The sequence below is a fragment of the Pseudophryne corroboree genome (genome assembly GCF_028390025.1).
Source record: "Pseudophryne corroboree isolate aPseCor3 chromosome 3 unlocalized genomic scaffold, aPseCor3.hap2 SUPER_3_unloc_56, whole genome shotgun sequence".
Classification (NCBI taxonomy): Eukaryota; Metazoa; Chordata; class Amphibia; order Anura; family Myobatrachidae; genus Pseudophryne; species Pseudophryne corroboree.
In genome coordinates, this window is record NW_026967548.1 from 871,092 (window position 1) to 887,247 (window position 16,156).

Below are 16,156 nucleotides of genomic sequence, written 5' to 3' on the forward strand. Positions count from 1 at the left end.
CTTAGGGAAATCTTTTGAAAAGAATTCCTTTTTTCAATCTTATATATTTACATATACTTTTTCACCGCCTTATAACTTACTGTTGTATTGTAACATTTTCATGTTATTGCCATTGTCTATTTATACTTTTACAAGAGGCATTTTTGGATGCTAATGGATTGAATAATTAGTATGTCTTTTGAGAATTTTGTTCCCAATTGATAGGGAATGGGAGACTAATATTGACACCTGGACGTAATGCACACACCAGGTCTCATCAGGCACCAGCACAGGCTTAATTGATAGCCACACACCTTTGCTCCTGATTGGACATTACCTAGTTATAAACAACTCCAACACCCGCTTACAGGGTGTCTCACTGAGGAAGCCAGAAAGCGAAACAGCTGTCTGAGGAGACTCAGTGCAGTGCAGCCAGAGCTGGAACCACACACCCTGATATCCACGCGCAATCTTAGGTACCTTTCCATTCAAGTGACAGCCGGCGGGTCCACATGGTGGGTAACGGATCCTGCAATACCCTGCGGCATCAGGACCGTTACTACCATTAGGGTCCCAGCACTGTTACCAAACTACTTTCTTCCAGGCACTATAGGCAAAAAAGCGGTACCGCTCACCTTGCATCAATGTATTTACACATGCAAGGAAGCAGCATACACTCATAAGGGGATTGGTGCTCTTTATTTCATCTTACTGATAACATGTATCTTTAAATCTCCCTTATTTCAATGCTCTCTCATTGTCGCAAGGAGAACTCAGAGGACATCCTGCGCTGTTACATCAGGGTGCCCGTGGGTGATATTTTCAAAAGCAGAAGCATTCTTCCTGTTTCTAACCCTTAGGTGCAGATGGGACACGCTCATTCACTGAATTAATGCATGTCACACAGTGAACAGTAGCCACCCCACTACATCTATGATAGGAGTGCCTTTTTCTTCCCCTTTTCTGCAATCTGCAGCAGCTCATTTGCTCTTCACCTCTCTAACTCACCAATGTGACACGTGTCAGAGGATAGATTGGATATTTACCCTGGTTACATTGATTCCTGCATATTGAAATGATGGATATATATGAAGAGCAATAGTGATATATATATATATATTTTTTTTTGCTACAGCTTGTTTTTGAGGCATACTAGACACATCTGCCCAGACAACTTCAATTAGTAATATCCTGCCTGTACCTGAGATACGGATCAGGGTGTTATTTATAGTGGATACTCGATACCAAGAAATTATTTACTAATATAAGGCTTACCGGTTTCCTGCACTGAGAATATTAACAGTATTTGCACTGTAACATTTACAAGATTATTATTATTTTTTGTTTATATTATGGATATTTATATCCTAGATCCTGAATAAATACTATGATTATTTCGCTACTACCTCTTTATAGGAACCAATGACATGCAATCTATGGGGAGACTGCACTTACTATGAAGTTTGAACACACACTAAACCATCATTGTTACTTATTTACTCTACACCAGTAGCATTTATTACGAGAGACTGAAGTATTGATGGTAAATCTATCTACAGTGTTTCTGTTTCCTGTGTTAGCCGACTATACCAGCCCACTATTTGTCTCCTTCTGTTAGGGGACTGTTAAGGCTAACTGTTGCAGGAACTAGTGTCAGTATTTATCATATTGGCCCTGACTGCGTCAGACATATCTCCCCATGGTGTGTTCATACCACACGCAAACCTAGGTGTGGTTTTTTTTGTCATTTTCTTGTTGTTTTCTATTGTTTTGTCATTTTTGTATTTATGTGTGTATGTTTTTGTCCCAGTCCTGGTTGGTGGCAACAGCTTTTAATGGTAATTAATAAAAGTTAGAATTTATGCAATATTTTTCAATGAGTGCCCAACAAAAAATGAGTCTTTTCCTCTTCTTATTTGGTATACTAGTGTTCACTCTCAGGGGTGCACCTCCACATGAGTTACTGCTATAGTATCCTTCAATGAAGGATTCAATTCTAAACTACTGTGGTTTTTTCCAATTCATTCAGTGTCATATCATATTTCACCACCAGTGCTCAAGTTTCCCCATATCCTCTTTCTCCCTCTACACATCAGAGAAGTCAGACAGGGGAGAAGCCATTTCCATGTTCTGAGTGTGTGAAATGTTTTACATAGAAATCACAACTTGTTACACATCAGCGAAGTCACAGGTGAGATTCCATTTCCATACTCAGAAATAAATCAACACAATAGACATCACTCAGGTGAGAAACCATTTTAATCTTCTGGATTATACTTATTGTCATGCGTCATTGTTCAATGTTCTTCTATCTCCTATGCTTTTTGCAATATACATGTTACCACTGGGTGAAATAATCAGATGTCATACTATCGTCTACCACTGCTGTACAGATGACCTGTCTTTGCTCCAGGTACTGAGAACCCAGTACCAATCCTAAATGGTTGTCTAGCTGAGCTCCAGGTGTGGGTGATGCCAGTTGGCTGTGACTCAGTCCTGGTGAAACAGGTCCTTATGATAGAAGCTCACCAACAAAGGGCAGCGCTACAGTTCAGCTTTGCAAACCAACCAGGCATACGCTTGGGGGTTCAGAGTTACAAAATGCTGATCCTGTGCGGAATCTTGGTGTCCTGGATGGTGGAGTGACACATAGACATCAGGTATCAGCCACATTTGGATCCTCATATGAGGAACATAGCCAGACTCCAGCACTTATTTCCCTCAGAAGATCTACCTACAGTCATACATGCACTTGTATCATCACACATAGACTACTGCAATGTCCTCTACCTGGGTCTCCCAGCAATAGAATTGCACCGCTTGTAGCTTGTACAGAATGCAGCAGCCAGTCTGTTACCTAACCAGCCCGTTCCTGCCACATAACACCCATTCTCTGCTCCCTTCACCGGCTGCCTGTAAAATGGTGACTATTACATAATCTTACTGACTCCCAATCCTACATGACCAGTGTCAAAGGTACCAGAAGCCGCTTCTGCCTCTTTACTGCCTGGTTACTTCCATCTGCAGATGAAGGACTGTTACCAGTAGTACCAAGAATCCCCAAGCAGTTCTGAGATGGAAGGGGGGGAAACAGGGTGGGTGGCATTAGTGTTGTAGCTGCCAGAGGCACTGTCTATGGGTAATATTGTCCCCAAGCAGTGCTGAGTTGGAAGAGGGGGGGCACAGGGTGGCGAGCAGTAGGGGGAGACAGGGAGGTTGGCAGTAGTGGGGTAAAGACAGGTTGAGGGGAGACAGGGTGGTGGCAGTAGTGGGGTGGGAGACAGGGCGGATGGCCGCAGTGCAGTACCAGGGGCTGCTGGAGGCAGTAAAGAGTTGTATTTGTCCCGCACAGAACCAGTTGATAATTAGACTTAATGATGATTCTGCTTTCTTATTTCTAATTGATCCCTTGTATGTGTTACTGTTATTTGCTGTGTCAGCCTTTATGTGTGTTCTGTGTAATAATCCTGAAAGTAGTGCTGCTACCGATCTCATATCATTTGTAGTAACTTGGAAAAGATGAGAGATGAGGTGCACTCTGGAAGCTTATAGGGGGTTAAAGAGGAACGCATATGTGATATCACGATGCCCTCCGGAAAATGGTCCTGGCCCACCGGCATTCGCCCCTCAGGTATGCGGCCACAATGTGCGTGTCCGCACGGCCGCTGCACATGTGCATTTTGCCAACACCAGCAAACTGCTGCGGGCCACTATTGCGGCTGGATCTGAATGATATGTATCTGTTTTACTTACCTGTAATACTAACACGTAACTTGAATTGTTTCTGTGCTTTAAAGGATATTTTATCCATGTGCAGAGTAAAGTATATTTTAAGTTTAAAATATAGACAAAAATCTCTTATTAAAGATATGAAATAAAGTTGTTTAAAAACAAAAGATTTCCGTTGAGTCTTTTTATTTGTCTGTGTATTATCTTATTTCCAGATAATTGTCGCTATGGTGACAGAAACAATTTCCTGTTAATGTGTCACTTGTATTGTTACTTTTGTGTCCACATAATATCAGTGTTGCTGTGTACAGTGTTCGCAAATACGCGCTATAGCGCGTATTTTACCCGTTAATTGACAGCAGTGACTCAAAAAAACAAAATCGCAGGGTCCCACAGGACGCGCTCTGACCAATCAGCAGCGCTGTCCTGTGCTGTCCGTCACTTTAACTTTCCAATGGCAGAGAAAGGGGAGGAGACCTTGGAGAGCGTGATCTCCCGCCTTCCCCTCTCTGCTCTGTACGGGACCCGGCCGGAACATCTAGCCCGCTGTGTGGCTGGGGGCCATCATCTCCGGCCGGTCAGCGAGGGAAGCCGTTCGAGGGCTGAAGACCGGGGAAGATGCAGTGGCAGGTAGCTGGGGGCACTGGCGCACGTAGGGGAATGTTGTGTGCTCCCCCTACCCCTACCCCCCGCAAGTCTGATCCATGCTGCTGCTGCTGCACCGATAGTTTATTTCTTCAGATGCAGCCGCAGTGAGGCACTCGGGGCTTTAGAGTCAGGGTTTGCGGCAGGGGGGTAGCCATGGAGTTTTAGGAAAGCTGCTGCAGAGCAAACTGTAGTTTTTTACAGCGCAGCAGCTGACTGACTACACTCCTCTCCTCAGCTCCGGACACAGGGTGAGAGTGCGGCACCAGTGAGTGAAGTGGGTGGTGGCTGGTCTTGCTGTTGGGGTGACTGGGGGTCTGTGGTGGTGGCTGCAACCTGTAAGTGCTCTACCTGGCGCAGTGTGTATAACGTGCTGTACCCGGTGCAGTGTGTATAACGTGCTGTACCCGGCGCATTGTGTATAACGTGCTGTACCCGGCGCAGTGTGTATAACGTGCTGTACCCGGCGCAGTGTGTATAACGTGCTGTACCCGGCGCAATGTGTATAACGCGCTGTACCCGGCGCAATGTGTATAACGTGCTGTACCCGGCGCAATGTGTATAACGTGTTCTACCTGGTGCAATGTGTATAACGTGCTCTACCTGGTGCAAAGTGTATGACGTGCTGTACCTGGTGCAAAGTGTATGACGTGCTGTTCCTGGTGCAAAGTGTATGACGTGCTGTTCCTGGTGCAAAGTGTATGACGTGCTGTTCCTGGTGCAAAGTGTATGACGTGCTGTTCCTGGTGCAAAGTGTATGACGTGCTGTTCCTGGTGCAAAGTGTATGACGTGCTCTACCTGGTGCAAAGTGTATGACGTGCTGTACCTGGAGCAATGTGTATAACGTGCTCTACCTGGTGCAAAGTGTATGACGTGCTCTACCTGGCGCAGTGTGCATAGGAGGTTCTACCTGGTGCAATGTGTATAAGCGGCACTACTGTGTGGTGTAATGTGAATTGACACTATTATGTGGTCACGCCCCTTCCCTATGAAGCCACGCCCTAAAATTTTGCAGCGCGCCTACAGCGCGCACTACCTATGCTTTAGCGTCTGAGTGGTGGAACACCAATTCACTTTCTGCCTAAGGGCACCAAAATGTCTAGTTACAGCTCTGGTGCAGGGTGTCCTGAATGCTACACAGCCCAGCAGCATTGTCACCCCATCCCACCCATCTTGCAACACTTTTTTGTAGTGTCCAAACAAGATTAAAATTAATAAGAACCTTCATTCCGATGGGACCCAGAAAAAGACCGGTAGGACCCGAATTTTTAAAAGTGAAGGGTCCCTGGGACCCACTTTTTTTTTGGCTCAGCGCGATCACTGGTGTATAAATATCCCGTCTGGTGTATAAAGGTGGGTACACACGCTGCCATTGTGACTGGGATTTCCCTTGAAGTAGCCAGAGCCCAGAACCACCAATAGTGACTATGTACTTGCAATTTTGGCTATGTCCGATTTTGACAGCTCATTTGAATAGTGGGATGACATCATGGGGGGGAGGGGGACTCTTTCTGTATGATGCGTTTCGAGTCTGAGGTGACTCAAGGGTCACTCCAGACTCGAAACGCGTTGCCCAAAGGAGGTCTTTGCACAGGTGAGGTGGATGTGTGTCTCCCATGTAAGGTAAGACCTATTTTATTTCTCTATATTTGGCATTTGGAGCTTCGTTACCGGACCTCAGCTCAACAAAATCATATATTCTTCCTTACTGGGATCTCGCACAGCCCCCTCCCCCCCTACGCCTTGTATGTTTATTTTTTCAACCATTTTAAACCATTTGTGAAATAAATTGTACCTTTATTGCATCACTGTACAAGTCTATTTGACGCAAAGACCTTTATACGTGGAGTTATGCTGTATTCATTGTGAGTAATGGTACGCTTGAGACGTACCTTATGATAACGATACCTTGATGTGTGTTATACTGTTCCTCACTATGTAAGTGAGGTATGCTGTTCCTAAGATCACCTGCATATCTTATTTGTGGGATTAAGATATAAAGAAACCATTATCAGGGTTATAGCACATTATATTGTGTCAGTGAGGTACGCCACCTCTAATCTACTAAAAAAAGATCATTCACTTTCATTAGGAGTACCGCATTATAATCTCATGTATGGAATAATCTTGAACATACAGTGGGGCAAAAAAGTATTTGGACAGCCACCGATTGTGCAAGCTGACCCACTTATAAAGATCTGAGAGGTCTGTAATTTCCATCATACACTTCAACTGTGAGAGACAGAATCTGGAAATCACATTGTATGATTATTAAACAAATTATTTGTATATTCTTGCGGAAAATAAATATTTGGACAATCAAAAAGTTTAACTCAATACTTTGTAATATAATCTCGGTTGGCAATTACAGAGGCCAAACGTTTCCTGTAGTTCTTGACCAGGTATGCACACATTGTAGCAGGTATTTTGGCCTACTCTTCCATGCAGATCTTCTCTAGATCTGTTATGTTTTGGGGCTGTCACTGGGCAACACGGACTTTCAACTCCCTCCACAGATTTTCTACTGGGTTGAGGTCTGGAGACTGGCTAGACCACTCCAGGACCTTGAAATGCTTCTTACGGAGCCACTCAGTTGCCCGGGCAGTGTGTTTGGGGTCATTGTCATGCTGGAAGACCCAGCCATGTTCCATCTTCAATGCTCTTACTGAGGGAAGGAGATTTTTGCCCAAAATCTCACGATACATGGCCCCATTCATCTTCTCCTTAATACGGATCAGTCGTCCTATCCCCTTTGCAGAAAAGCAGCCCCAAAGCATGATGTTTCCACCCCCATGCTTCACAGTGGGTATGGTGTTCTTGGGATGCCATTCTTCTCCCTCCAAACACGGCGAGTGGAGTTTATACCAAAAAGTTTGAACATGGTTTTGACTTGCTTTTCTCACAATCCTGTGAGCTGTTCTGTCTGATATTTTTCATGGTCTTCCAGATCTTGCTTTAACTTCCACTGTTCCTGATGACTGCCATTTCTTAAGTACATGTAGAACAGAGGATATGGGCATCTGATAACGCTTTGCTATCTTCTTATAGCCTTTCCTGCTTTGTGAGTGTCAACTATTCTCAGTTTCAGTGTTCTACACAACTGCTTAGAGGAACCCATGGTGCCGATTGTTGGAGCAAGGTCAGATGAGTCTGGGCTTTTAAAACCTTTGAGATTGACATCACCTGGTCTTTCCATACGATGATTGAGAACAATCCATGACACTGCCAGGTCACAGCTGTCCAAAGCGGGCAATACAAGGTATTAACTCTACAGGGTGCCCAAACTTTTGCAGACGCCATTTTTTTGTTTTCTGTTTTGATAGTGTCAATGATGGAAATAAAATCAAACTTTTTTTGACATGTTATAAGAATGTCTAATCTGTAATTTGATGCCTTTTGGAGATGTTTCCATCTTTCCTTGGCTTCTTTTTGCACATTAAAATGAATTTTTGCTTAGGGTGCCCAAACTTTCGATCCCCACTTTATGTCTCTTCATATCCCTCTGTATCTTCTGACTTTATATCAGTCACACGTCTCTTCTTCTCCCTCTATATCTTCTGTCTTTATATCAGTCAGATAAGTCTCTTCTTCCTCTATATCTTCTGCCTTCATATCAGTCACATACGTCTCTTCTTCCTCTATATCTTCTGCCTTATAGCAGTCACATACGCCTCTTCTTCTCCCTCTGTATCTTCTGCCTTTATATCAGTCACATACGTTTCTTCTTCTCCCTCTATATCTTCTGCCTTTATATCAGTCACATACGCCTCTTTTTCTCCCTCTGTATCTTCTGCCTTTATATCAGATAAGTCTCTTCTTCTTCCTCTATATCTTCTGCCTTCATATCAGTCACATACGTCTCTTCTTCTCCCTCTGTATATTCTGTCTTTATATCAGTCACATACGTCTCTTCTTCTCCCTCTGTATCTTCTGCCTTTATAGCAGTCACATACGTCTCTTCTTCTCCCTCTGTATCTTCTGTCTTTATATCAGTCAGATAAGTCTCTTCTTCTTCTTCCTCTATATCTTCTGCCTTCATATCAGTCACATACATCTCTTCTTCCTCTATATCTTCTGCCTTTATAGCAGTCACATACGTCTCTGCTTCTCCCTCTGTATATTCTGTCTTTATATCAGTCACATACGTCTCTTCTTCTCCCTCTGTATCTTCTGCCTTTATAGCAGTCACATACGTCTCTGCTTCTCCCTCTGTATATTCTGTCTTCATATCAGTCACATACGTCTCTTCTTCTCCCTCTGTATATTCTGTCTTTATATCAGTCACATACGTCTCTTCTTCTCCCTCTGTATCTTCTGCCTTTATAGCAGTCACATACGTCTCTTCTTCTCCCTCTGTATCTTCTGTCTTTATATCAGTCAGATAAGTCTCTTCTTCTTCCTCTATATCTTCTGCCTTCATATCAGTCACATACATCTCTTCTTCCTCTATATCTTCTGCCTTTATAGCAGTCACATACGTCTCTGCTTCTCCCTCTGTATATTCTGTCTTTATATCAGTCACATACGTCTCTTCTTCTCCCTCTGTATCTTCTGCCTTTATAGCAGTCACATACGTCTCTTCTTCTCCATCTATATCTTCTGCCTTTATATCATTCACATACGTCTCTTCTTCTCCCTCTGTATTGTCTATCTTAATATCAGTCTAACATTCATCCTAAATAGCAGTGATGTCAGGGTAACTGCTTCAAATCCCGAGTTCAACCTGTTCATAGTATTGGTCATTTTCCACCTGATGTTGATAATGGTAACAGTCTCGAAATATACCTTGAGAAAAGTCGCTCTGCTGCACTATGACATGGGTAGGCTACGTATCCTAATGGTCAAGTGTCCTGCAGACCATGATGTCAGGGTCACTGGTTTGAATCCCAGGTTTAACCTGATAGTATAGGTCATTTTCCGCCTGATGTTGATATTAGTCAAAGGCTCAGAATATGCTTTGAGAAAAGTCTTTCTGCTGTGCAAAAACATGGACCAGCTCTGTAGCCTAATGGATAAGGGCCCTCATTCCAAGTTGCTCGCTAGCTACTTTTAGCAGCCGTGCAAACGCATTGTCACCACGCACAGGGGAGTATATTTTCACTCTGAAGAAGTAAGAACGCCTGTGCAGTCAAGTGGCTGCAAACACATTTTGTGCAAAACAAGACCAGCCCTGTAGTTACTTATCGTGTGCGATGATTCTAGCAACAAAGGTCCCGGAATTGACGTCAGATACCCGCCCTGGCCACATCTGCATTTTTCCAAACACTCCCAGAAAACCGTCAGTTGCCACCCAGAAACTCCCACTTCCTGACAATCTCCTTGCTTTTGGCTGTGCGATTGGTATCGTCGCTAGAACCAGTGCAAAACCACAAAGCACTTTGTACCCGTACGACGCACGTGTGCTTTGCGGTGCATATGCATGCGCAGATTAGCCATATGATTGTTACACAGCGTACAACGGCAGCTAGCGATCAACTCGGAATAACCCCCAAAGTCTCCTGCCCACAGTGATGACAGTGTCACTGGCTCGACCTGTGTTTATAGTAATGGTCATTTTCCACCTGATATTGATATTGGTAAGAGTCTCAGAATATACCTTGAGAAAAGTCTCTCCGCTGTGCAAAAACATGGGCAGGCTCTGTAGCCTAATGGTTAAGTGTCCTTCCCACAGTGATATATTCTGCAGGCAGTGATGTCAGAGTCACAAGTTCGAATCCCTCGTTTGAACTGTGTTTATAGTATTGGTCATTTTCCGCCTGATATTGATATCAGTCTCAGATTACACCTTGAGAAAAGTCTCTCCGCTGTGCAAAAATCTGAAAAAACTATATCTGTGAAACGCACATCGGTGATGCACACTGTGCCTATGTGATTCATCATTTTGTGCATACCAATTATGTGTGGAATAGTCAAAGTGCGATTTGTGTGAAAGTGTACTTCTGGTGCTCAATGCTCTGTGATACTGATAGGGTTTAGCATATACTTACCAGCGCTGAGCCTATTATTTAGTTACAGGTGAATAAACAGCTGAATAGATAGCAACAGTGTAACATCAGGTTAAGACACAGAGTTTAATGTGTCCACTTGATACTTTTATATAATTGTCTGTGATACATTACAAACATACTGCAACTGCCACATGTAGGAGAGTATATAGGACACTGACATTTTGTGACAAGCATGTTGAAATTAATGCCTCACACTATGGACACATCTTATATCTAGGTGTGAAATCTTGTATTAATTCAGTCCGCTGCAGACAGTACAACTGATACAGCGCATTACGTGGGGAAATAATCCCCAGTCTGCCCTAATTATAAAATGCAGGGATAGTGCAGTGGATCCCCTCTACCACTCAATTATAGCAATTCAGCAATATGAATCAAGCTCCACTATATTAAGAAATATTGTAGATTTCAAGTTCAAGAATTATTAGTGATATTACAAGATAAAGTTGTCATGTGATTAGGCATATCACGCCAATAGCAGTCATATATACGACAATTGTCATGTGCAAGTTCACGTTGGAATAGTGAATTTGTGTATAATGCTGATAGCAATGGTTGAGAGCATCCACTAATATCACAATTTCAACATCTTTATTGAATATAAGAAGTGATATTGCACACTGTGATATTTGAGTGGAAGCGCTTCAAAAGCTGACGGGATAATAGAAGCAACGCACATTGCCACACGCAGCGTTAAACAATACTGCATTAGCTGACTGATAAAAAATTATAAGAGACATAGGGGTATATGCAATTGCGGTCGAATTCCCGAAATTGTCGAATTTTGCTAATTTTTCGCCAAAAAAATCGCCAATGCAATACAGTACTTTTCCGACAAAACACAGACATTCAAAATTCGACTTTTGGAAATTCGACTTTTGTCAAATTCGACTTTTCTGCAATGGTACAAATGCTGCAATTCGACAAAAGCATATTCAATTCAATTGGAAATTCGACAACAGTGCTTTTCGACCGCAAAGTCGACAATTTCAGTCCGCCTCAGTTGCCTGGCGGGATCTAATAAACATTTTTTAGTACATGATTTTTTTTAAATATTTGAGGATTGCTAATAGCATATCTATTTATATTTGAAAGGATTATCTACTTGGTTTGTCTTTTTTTGACTCACAAGTATTATTTAATTGATTTTTAAAAAGATTTTATTTTCTTCACTCTGGTGAGGGAAATTTACCCATGATTCCACAGTTTTACCCAGGATACACTTCTGCAAAGCCCCTTCTATCTCCTCACTCCCGGGTTTGAGACTAGGGAGAAGGAGCCATAACAGTCAGCTCTCTTGTGGAATCGTTTTTTTAGGAAAATTCCTGCGTTTTAAAATACATTCCTATTTTTGTACTGACTACAATGATGGAGCCTTTCTCTGACCAGATTGTGATGTTCATGCTGGCTGCAAGCATGGAGGAAGAAAGTGCTGCTGAACATCAGAATCCAGATCAGGAAATGTCTGCATTGGGTGAGCCAGTATTGCGGGTTTCATTTCCACGTCCACGCCAGTATCGCACTAGGCGTGAACTGGGGGATCTCTGCGAGTTCGAGGTGATACAAAATTATCGCTTATCGACTCGCGACATATATTCGCTGTACGCTCTGTTGGAGGCCGACCTGGAACCTCGGGCACGGACAAATCGCGCAGTCAGCGGTTTCCAGAAACTGCTGGCGACGTTACATTTTTTAGCGTCAGGCACATTCCAGCCTACACTGTCTCAAACATGCGGTTTTTCACAGTCGACACTGTCGCGCTGTATAACCCAGGTCATTAGGGCTTTCCGCAAATTGACGATCCAGTACATCACATTTCCAGAGACGGACAGCGAATGTCGTGAGATTAAATTAGGCTTTTTCAACAAGTACAAATTTCCCAATGTGCTGGGCGCGATTGACTGTACCCACGTGCAGATCAGACCGCCACGGAATTCGGAGGAATGTTTTCGAAACTGAAAACATTTCCATTCCTGAATGTAATGTCTGTGATGTAAACATGAGATTTTTGTGGGATTTCCTGGATCATCTCACGACTCCTTCATCCTAAGCCAGTCATCGCTGTTTGACAAGTTCGAAACAGGAAACATGCCTGGTGGCTGGCTGTTAGCAGACAACCCCCCTCAGGTGAGATGTATTGACCAAAACTCCCTTGTCCAAAATCACCCCGGTATGTCCAAAGTGCAGCCCTCCGGCATTTGCAAAACTGCACATCCAAACATTCCCTCCTGATACACCAATGCTTACGCTGTGTCAGGGAATGTTTGGATGTGTAGTGACGCAAGTGCCGGAGGGTTGCATTTGGGCCCACTGTACCCCGCTTGTGTCGTGTGGATTGTATGTACCTCTTCTTTTCAGTCCCATGGTGACACTATTACCAATATCTGGAAGCTCATACTGTTCTCTTCCACAGGTCTTGCGGTGTATCCTTCCCAAGTGGCGTGGATGTGAAGAGACACGACATTTCCCCTGATGTTCCCTGGGCGACCTACTTGTGATGTGGACCTGACCCTCCACCATGTAGCAGACAACCCCCTCAGGTGAGATGTATTGACCAAAACTCCCTTGTCCAAAATCACCCCGGCATGTTCAAAGTGCAGCCCTCCGGAATTTGCAAAACTGCACTTCCAAACTTTCCCTGATACACCAATGCTTGTCAGGGAATGTTTGGATGTGTAGTGACGCAAGTGCCGGAGGGTTGCATTTGGGCCCACTGTAACCTGCTTGTGTCGTGTTGATTGTACCTCTTCTTTTCAGTACCAGGGTGACACTATTACCAATAGCTGGAACCTCATACTTTTCTCTTCCACAGGTCTTGCGGTGTATCCTTCCCAAGTGGCGTGGATGTGAAGAGACACAGTTCCCCTGATGTTCCCTGGGCAACCTACTTACGTACAATTCAACTGCATTACAAATTTTAATAAAAACCACAGGAAACTTCTATTTTTAAAAATTTATTGAAGAAAAATAGGATTTTATTTTTTAAATAAAGTTTGAAAGTTAATTAAAACAAAAAAGTAGTTTGTTCTTCTTTACATTCTTTTCTTGTGTAGATAGATATCTGTGGGGAAAAGAAAAAAGTATATTAAGTAAAGACACTAAAGTCATGTTCATTTCTTTCACAAGAAAATTTGTGGAACCACACAGCCCAGCATGACCCATTGCTGGGCTGTGTGGTTCCACAAAGGCATGCGGTCCAAAGTGAAATAGTGGTGTCAGTGGTCAGCACTTTGACACGCTAACATTTGTGGAACCACACAGCCCAGCATGACCCATTGCTGGGCTGTGTGGTTCTACAAAGGCATGCGGTCCAAAGTGAAATAGTGTGTCAAAGTGCTGACCACTAACACCACTATTTCACTTTGGACCGCATGCCTTTGTGGAACCACACAGCCCAGCAATGGGTCATGCTGGGCTATATGGTTCCACAATTGTTAGCGTGTCAAAGTGCTGACCACTGACACCACTAACAATTGTGGAACCATATAGCCCAGCATGACCCATTGCTGGGCTGTGTGGTTCCACAAAGGCATGCGGTCCAAAGTGAAATAGTGGTGTCAGTGGTCAGCACTTCGACACGCTAACATTCATGGAACCACACAGCCCAGCATGACCCATTGCTGGGTTGTGTGGTTCCACAAAGGCTGGCGGTCCAAAGTTTCTTGAATATATACATTGAAACATGGTTCTACTCACCTTGGTACGCACAACACGAACTTAAGTCGTCCACTTCAATTTTCCACCCAATCGTATGAATAAGCCAAAAACACACACTAGTGAATAGTAAATTCACACAGTGAAAGCCTATTGTACACCATTACAAAAAGGATTTTTTGGGTAAAAAAGTGGTATCAGAATAGCTCTTTGGCCCATCATACATGTAACCACAAGGAGCTTTAATCCGTTACCACACGCTCCCGCATACATGCCCGCGCATGTATGCCTACACAAAGCTCCTTGGTAGTATCCGGTCACGGGTGGGCAAGCCCAACACAGAAAAAACAATAGTAAGAAAAAAAAAACTAATGGGAGGGGCAGAAAGGGATACATGAAAAACATATATAAGTAAATAAAACAATACAACCGGGGCTTATGGTGGAAGTCTGTCCGGATCCTCTTCTTCCCCCTGATGGGGCGTCGATGTCCTGGGAGGCTGGGTAGTGCGTTGACTGGGCCTCTGTGCCCATGCGGCTGTAGATGTGGCGGCCGGTGGTGGAGGCATCTGGGGGGTGGGGTACATCCCTGTATATCCCTGGTACATCTGTGACTGTCTGTACTGGGATGATAGTGGAGGAAGGGTACGAGGTGTCCTTGTGGCTTGCGACGGCGGAAATGATGGATCACCAGCATGTTGATGAGCTGGTCCTGGGAGCTTATCATAGATCATCTGCAGTGTTGTTGCGATGAGCTGTTGGCTGGATGAGGATTGTCAATGGCTCTCCGACATGTTTGTATTGCTGTGTGCCAGGCATGATGTGTTTTCCACGAGCCGGCTCATGGATTCGGACAGAATGTGAAGGATGTCCATTGTCTCCCTATGATCTTCCATTCTGACCTGTTGCATTGTGGCCGTGCTGTCGGAAAGAGCCTTCTGCATTTCAAGCAGACTGTTTGACATTTTCTCCATTGTCCTCTCAATGTTGTCCAGTCTGCCTCCCACGACATTTGTGTACGTATCCTGGCGGGTAGTAATCTCCGATGCCAGGGTGTGAACCCTCTGAACAGTTGAGGGATTCTGTCCTTCCTGGACGTCTGCCACCACTTGCATTTGGGCAGCTGAAAAGAAAAATTTTAAATATTATACACATTCATCATACACTTGTTTGAAGGCTCACAATTCTATTTACTCACACAGGGATGTAGCAACTGCAGCCTGCTGCACTTCCACCTCGTCATCCTCTAACGACTCCTGTAGGAGGAGATCCGGCCTGAAGTAGGAACCAATCCCCAAAGCTAGTCCGCTGCTGGTCCGTGGCACCACTGTTTGCAAAATAATTTTTTTAAAGTTAATAAACTATACAAAACAGCTGCACCCCCTCCCCCCCCCCACAAATTAAATACAAACCTTCTGAATCCTGTGGTGCCGCTGCTCCAGGAGCTTCACTTGTCCTCGTTTCTGAAGACTTTTCAAGGGTCTGGCTGGATACGTCTGCATGGCTGTCCTCAAACCCAAGAAAAGTCTCGTCTGTTAACCCTGTAGACTCAAACAGATCGGGTGATGGGTCCACAAGGGTTGTGTCGTGAGGTTCTTCAGTCACAGAGCTCCTGGAGAGACGACGATCTGGTGATGGCCTGCGCGCAGAAGCAGTAGTTTGGCGCCCATCTTGTGGTGTGGTCGCCGACGGTGTCTGGCGCACAGGTGAAGTTCTGTGCGCTGTCGTCTGGCACACAGGTGATAGTCTGAGCGCTGACGTCGTCTGGTGCACAGGTGACAAACTGCGCGATGACGATCTGTGGCGCACAGGTGACGATCTGCGCGCTTCTGGTGCTTGCTGCGCAGGTGATGGTCTGCGCGCTGATGCCGATGCCTGCTGCACAGGTGATGGTCCGTGCGCTGGCGATGTCCTGCGCGCAGGTGATGTCCTCTGGGCAGGCCTGTCTGAAAAACAAAAAAACTCACATTAGCAAATACAAAAATTTTTAAGGGAAGTACAGCTCATGTGAATGTATTCTTACCATCAGGCCTCCTTTTGGACTGCTTGTCTCCCGCCTTCTTCCATCTTCTGGGCGGTTCTTCCTCCTGGGGAAAGCCAGTAGGACGGCTGGAGTCCACACCTCCGCGAACTCCTTCGAC

The 16,156-nt window shown here is 44.4% G+C and overlaps 1 long non-coding RNA gene across 1 annotated transcript; it reads left to right on the top strand.

The window, feature by feature from the left end:
* The first annotated feature begins 366 nt into the window (after positions 1 to 366).
* On the top strand, positions 367 to 13,294 carry LOC134984457 (uncharacterized). The gene is made up of 3 exons (XR_010191752.1): positions 367 to 455; positions 12,776 to 12,902; positions 13,175 to 13,294. It is a non-coding gene; the product is annotated as an uncharacterized LOC134984457 (long non-coding RNA).
* The last annotated feature ends 2,862 nt before the right edge of the window (positions 13,295 to 16,156 follow it).